Source organism: Miscanthus floridulus, chromosome 15, assembly GCF_019320115.1.
Source record: "Miscanthus floridulus cultivar M001 chromosome 15, ASM1932011v1, whole genome shotgun sequence".
NCBI classification, from domain to species: Eukaryota; Viridiplantae; Streptophyta; class Magnoliopsida; order Poales; family Poaceae; genus Miscanthus; species Miscanthus floridulus.
In genome coordinates this window covers 55,493,390-55,499,389 of record NC_089594.1, presented here as the reverse complement: position 1 = coordinate 55,499,389, position 6,000 = coordinate 55,493,390, and the positions used below count along the sequence as shown (strand labels likewise).

Here is a 6,000-nt window from a genome sequence, read left to right as displayed (position 1 = left end):
ACAGCAGCAAGAGAACAAACGCACCTGCAAGGATTGCAAAGGTTAAGCAATAGTTAGTGACACACACACACAAGCAGTACGTACAACATGCGCAAACTATTAAGCTAGCTCAGGTAACCGTAAACTAGTCAACGTCACACACGCGCTAGTGCATGGCATGTGATGACCTCAGCAAGCATATATGCCCTTTTGCGCGCGCGCGCACACACAGTAGAGAGAAAGAGAAAGAAAAAAATGGCATGTCTCGTAGTGCATCCACCGCCCACCCGTCCATCCCACAACAAACATCAAAGTTAGGCACTGTGCGTGACGCCCATGACAACTTACCTTCTCTCTACTCGATCCAGCACGCAGCTCAGCTCAAGGGTAGTACTTGTAGAGACACCAGTAGCCAGCAGAGGCCAGAGGGAGAAATAAAGAGAAGTGCAGTGTAATGTATGATTGGCCGTGTGTCTACCTTGCTTATATCAAAGGCACCTTGCCCCTTTGAACATTTTCTTCCTCTTGCTGCACCTTCGTCTCTTCCTCCTCCTCTTGCTAGCTCTCTCTATGGTGTCGGCCGCGGCGCGGCGCAACGCCACCAGAGAGGAGGAGGCATGAAAGGATGGTGACGTTGCTCCGGCCGCACCGCCACGCCCATGGGCCGGCCGCCGTCAGCGTTCGCCTCATCAGCAGAAGCCACAGCCAACAACATCAGCTGCCGCCGACGCCGTCGTCTCCTTGCCGCCGCAGCGTCGTCCTGAGGCCCATGGCACAGGACCCCTCCCACCCGCACCGGCAGAGCAAGGACACCGCCTCGCCACCGCAGCAGCAGCAGCAGCCCGAGCAGCCAGAGATAGTAGTGCACCAGCCCGCGCCTGACGCCGCAGCCGCCGCGCGACGTCCAGGTCCAGGAAGCGGCAGCCAGCAGCAGCAGTAGCAGCGGCAGCGACGCCGGCTCCTCCTGGCTTCAGCTCGGGATCGGCCCGTCTTCAGCATCCCCGCCGCCGCCGTCGCCCCCGCACCGGAAACGGCAGAGGCCCGACGACGACGACGCAGGCCCCTCGACGTCCGTACAGCCGGCCTTCGGCCCTGCCCCTGCCCCTGCTCCCGCAGCTGCAGCTCTCTCTACAACCAGCAGGGCCTTCGTCCTCGTCCTCGGCAGCGCCGGTGGGAACAGTGGTGGCGGCGGCGCCGCCACCACCCGCCCACGACGCCGGCACGTGGTTCTTGCTCCGGGCGGCCCAGAATCAGTGAGTAGCCAGGACATGTCCGCGTCCCGCCAGGCGACTTGTCCGGGCAATGTGGGTGGTTAGCTCATGCCGATGCCGCTCATCCATGCAGGAGGAGGGAGCCGCCATTGCCGCAGATCCCCAGGAGCTACTTGAGGGTTAGGTTAGTATCTCGATTCTCGACTCTCCATATGCATCATAGGAGTATCTCTCTGCACTGCACCACCTACTAGTTACTACTACTAGTACCTTATTGGCTCTCTCTCTCTCTCTCTCTCTCATGTGTTCATTAATTCATAATATATAATCAATAATAAATTGACTTTGCTTAATTCCTTTGTGTTAGTTAATTATTAGGTTTTGATTTTTGTTCTTTTGATTAATCTACCATGCATCCTTGTTGTTTGATCATGCCACATTGACCTGCTGCTGCTGCTGTGTGTGTGTGTGTTGCTGTTGATGGGCAGCAGAGACGGGAGGATGACAGTTAGAGTAGTGATGAGGTACCTTGTTAACAAGCTGGGCCTTGACGACGATTCACAGGTATGGCATGCATGTCACCTCCATCCCCATGATGCCTTTTTTTTTGACTCGCCATATTTTTAAATTTTCTCTTTCTTGATTACCATATATGCATATATATGTGGGTGTTTTTGTTTGTGCAATGGGTGAACTCTTGCTTGGGTTTTAAACAATAACTTTTTACTAGCTACTACGACTTAAGTTCTAGGTTTGTTTTTAAGTGAGCTGACCTCAGTGCAAGAAAACTTGGATCAATATAATTTGTGGGATTAATATGAGAAATCAAAATAAATTTCAACCGGTAAGCTGTTACGCCATCGATATCTAAACATAGGATGAAAACGCGTTAGGAATATACATCATCAGGCTACTGATATCCTGAAACATATATATGAAAACATGTTACGCCACCTATTACACGAAAGAGTGTTATGTGGGGCGATCAAGCTTGTCAGTGAGTGTTGTTAGGAAGAAACTTCTTAAAGAAAAAAAAACTTAATTAATTAGTTCAAGAAAATACATTTTATAACAATAAAGAAATAATTACCTCCACAAAGAAATAACTACATTTTCTGCCACTAAACATAGTATGAAGTAAAGTGCCTCAATTCTTAGTTAGAAAAGCACTAGAGAACAAGTTTGGAGGAAGATCGATGAAGTGAAAGGTTGGAAGGCCGCAAGCAAAGCAAGGGCCGGCCGGGAGCAGGAAGTTATTACTTATTACTACGAGTCACTTGCCCATTGGCATTTGGCAGGCAGCATATATGCATCTGAATGGATCTAACCTAGCTGCTTCGTTCTGCCATCTATTAGCAGAGAGAGAGAGAGAGAGAGGTGGTCTGTATGTCATTAGTGTGTGAGAGAGTGAGTGAGTGCCTTTACCTGCAGCGCCAAATATTGGTAGGTGAAAGGAGCTTTAGAGCTACGGACAGTAGTTTAGATGTCGAGGTTCCCATCCCATAGGTCTTTGTCGTTGCTGTGACAAATGGTGTAGGTGAGGGGTGTGCGTCTCACCTGTTACGTCAGGGGGGGAGGGAGAGGAGGCCAGGCGCCCTCCCGGCCCGGACCCCATGGCGATTAAGGGCTCTATTTTCTCTCTCGCTATCTCATCTAACTAAGCTTAATGATGCATGCTTTTGTGGCTGCGCCTAATTAATTAAGGTTTTGGTTTAATTTCTCCCTCGATCTCCTCCCCCTGGAGATCTTTGGACATGCATGCATACATACGGCCACTACCATCATATATATGCATTGTCCATGCATGATGGGAAGCTTGACTAGTGTGCTCCCAACTTTTACCTGAAACGGAAGGGCCCAAGAAACCCTGTCCTTGAAGGAAATTAGAACTTGAAGAAGTGTGAGAGTGGTGTTGAGTTTACTTGAAGATATTACTGCCCCCTAAAGATAAAAAAGGGGGCCATATCTCACCTAATCCAGTGAAAGTCATGCACCATCCTATGTGCACCACAATGTGTAGTGCTTTTATTTACCGTGGAATGCCCGCCGCAGGAAGCACAACAAGCAGCCTCTCTCTCTCTCTCTCTCATAAGCTCCATATAAGCATATATACATATACAGTCCCTGTGTAGGAGAGGAAGATGCATGTTGTCATCATAATGGTCTCTGGATCCATTGCTGCAACCAGGCTTTGTGGTTGTGGACGTGCTGCCATGCTGCTAGCTACCTGCAAGCAAATAGATACAGACAGTAGCTATCTTCAATTTTCAGGAAAGGCCGTTGCCCCAGCAACCTGCACTTAGCACCCCTCTTGTATCTTATTACTCCCCATTGAATGAGCTAGTAACTCAATTAGGTACACATAATTCGCCTGGTTTAAATTATGCGGTAGAAATGCAGAGGCTCGGACACGAGCTAGTAACTATAATTTTGGTTAAACTTTAGATATTTTGACTCTTCAAAAAAAGTTAAAATAACTTATAATTTAGGACGGAGGGAGTATATTGCTACATGTGTGAAGACGCGGTGGTAAAATTAATGGTTCATAAGTTGCATAAGATCGACGTGAATATAATACACTACTATGGTATGGCGACCCGGCCTTTTTAATTTCTGAATATTCATCTTCTGCCGGTAACTGAAAATTCCAGCCCATAAATATCCGTCAAAGTACACTCTGAAAGATGCCTAGCTAGCTAATCATTATTTTTATAGCTGGTCGAAATCCACTAGAGGTTTGTTTATGCCCCGCCCAAGCTAACAGTTCCGGCCGGCAAAAACTAGCTAGAGACTGTCGGTGCTGCATCGATCTGCATGGATGGGTGGTTGTTGGTTGAAGTAGTAGTAGCAGTGGCGTCAGGGAACAATTCGTGGAGCATAATCACCTGACCTCATCAGCACAACAATATGGAGTCAACTGCAACAGAGACAAAAACGTCGCATACCAAGACATTGAACTTGAACCCTGTAGGAAGTACTCCGTATTTGCTAGATACATGCATCAACCTAGCTGAATATACAATATCCGCGATGTTGCTGGACACAACTGCTGCGGGCTGAAATAAATTTGAATTCATGGAAGCCAATAAGATTGTGTGCTCGATGATGTGATCATCTAGTAGAAAAAGAAAAGAAGTGCAACGAGAAAACTCGCGCTATATAATCAAAACTCACATGACTAAGTATGGTACAATTCTGTTTCAGTCGTCCTATCGTCATAGTGCCGGAGGAATCCAAACTGGAGCTTTCTGATCATCAACTTCTCTAAAAGCGGTTTAATTGATTCCTGAGCCCTACGTGAGCTGGCCTTTATTTGCTTTCTAGGAAATAAAGTGCATACGTGTACAGCACTCCAGCATCGATCGTCTTAAGTCTCATTTCTGCTACGTTAGGATCAAATGGTTTTTCCCAACTAGTTTGATGCTTTATCGACAATGCATGCATGAACAGCATATATATACATGAGTAGGGGGAAATGAAAATATCTGATTAGTGGAACAAACCCAAGGCTCTTTGTTGTATACTATGCAATTTCATTTTAAATTTTCATATTTTAATAAAATCTATAGGTTCAATGGACAGTTGCCGGTTCTAACCTACCATAAAGAAACAATATTATTTTTTATATACTTATTTAAATATACTAGGTTAAGTTTGACTATGTGTAAGGTTTGTGATGAGATCAAATAAAATAACATTAATCATTAATAAGCACTGCATTGAAACCTAATAAATGGGAGGAGTCATCAAACATTTGTATATACAAACTCCAACAACATAAATCATTTATTTTAGAATGATTGCACTACACCTTTTGTAGTTTTGATCACTACGTGATTTCCAAGAATGCTCGACTGATTTTTATGAATGGCCGACTGAAATAGCCAAGGTTTCTTTAGTCTAGTTAAGGAATTATTCCTAAGGGTAATTTATTAAATATATAGTGGTTTTTAGGGTTGGGATTCCTTGTTTTAATTTCTTTTCACCCAAGGAGATTGTCAAATTAGATTACAAAACCTTCGGCCATTAAAAAATAAACACTGAAAATCTTAAATCTCATGTAGTGGAAGTATGACAGATGTTTGGAGTAGGCTTGTCTTGTCTCAAGAAATGTTTCACGACAATGTATTTATTGGATCCAAATCACACATTATATTAGAGAAAAGGGACAAGTCTTTACAGGAGTGTGTGCATAATTCATACAGCCTGTTCGTTTCAGCTGGATTGCTTTGCTCGTATCTGGCTTATAATCCATGGCTTGAACAGTATTTTTCTCTCACACCAAACCAGCCAGCAGTACTTTCAGTCATGGCTTATAAGCCAATCCAGCCGAAACGAACAGGTTGTCCCTAACCTTTATGTTACCTGTCACGCACCTGAGATTTGCACTAAAACTGTACTGCAATAGAACTAGTACTAGTACTTAGTATGTCCTTTCCAGCTAATTAGTTGCTTATTGAAACCTATATGTCTAATGCCAAAATACAGCTTTCAGTTAGGTGATAAGCTACTCCAAGTTTTCTTTGGTTCTTTAGTCGGTATCTTGGATCTTCCTGTGTACACTTTCACTGCGCTCTAAAATTAGTCTATCTTGCTAGAGTGGTAGGTGAGCCATGCATGTATAGAGCCTTAATTTGTTTTTCTCTTAGACATCTTCTAGTAGGCGGCTGCTTCAACTTTGTCTTCTTTTCACCTCCTTTCATAACACTTTGATGCTTTCTTTTCTTAGATATTGGCCTTGGCTTTTTTCCTGGCCTCTGTTGTGTGGAGGTATGTGCACATGATTATGCTTTTTCCTCCCATATAGTTT

At 44.8% G+C, this 6,000-nt stretch overlaps 1 pseudogene; it reads left to right on the top strand.

Annotated features, from left to right (window-relative positions):
* Positions 1 to 360: 360 nt before the first annotated feature.
* LOC136509570 (protein LAX PANICLE 2-like) overlaps positions 361 to 6,000 on the top strand; it is a 39,509-nt pseudogene continuing 33,869 nt past the window's right edge.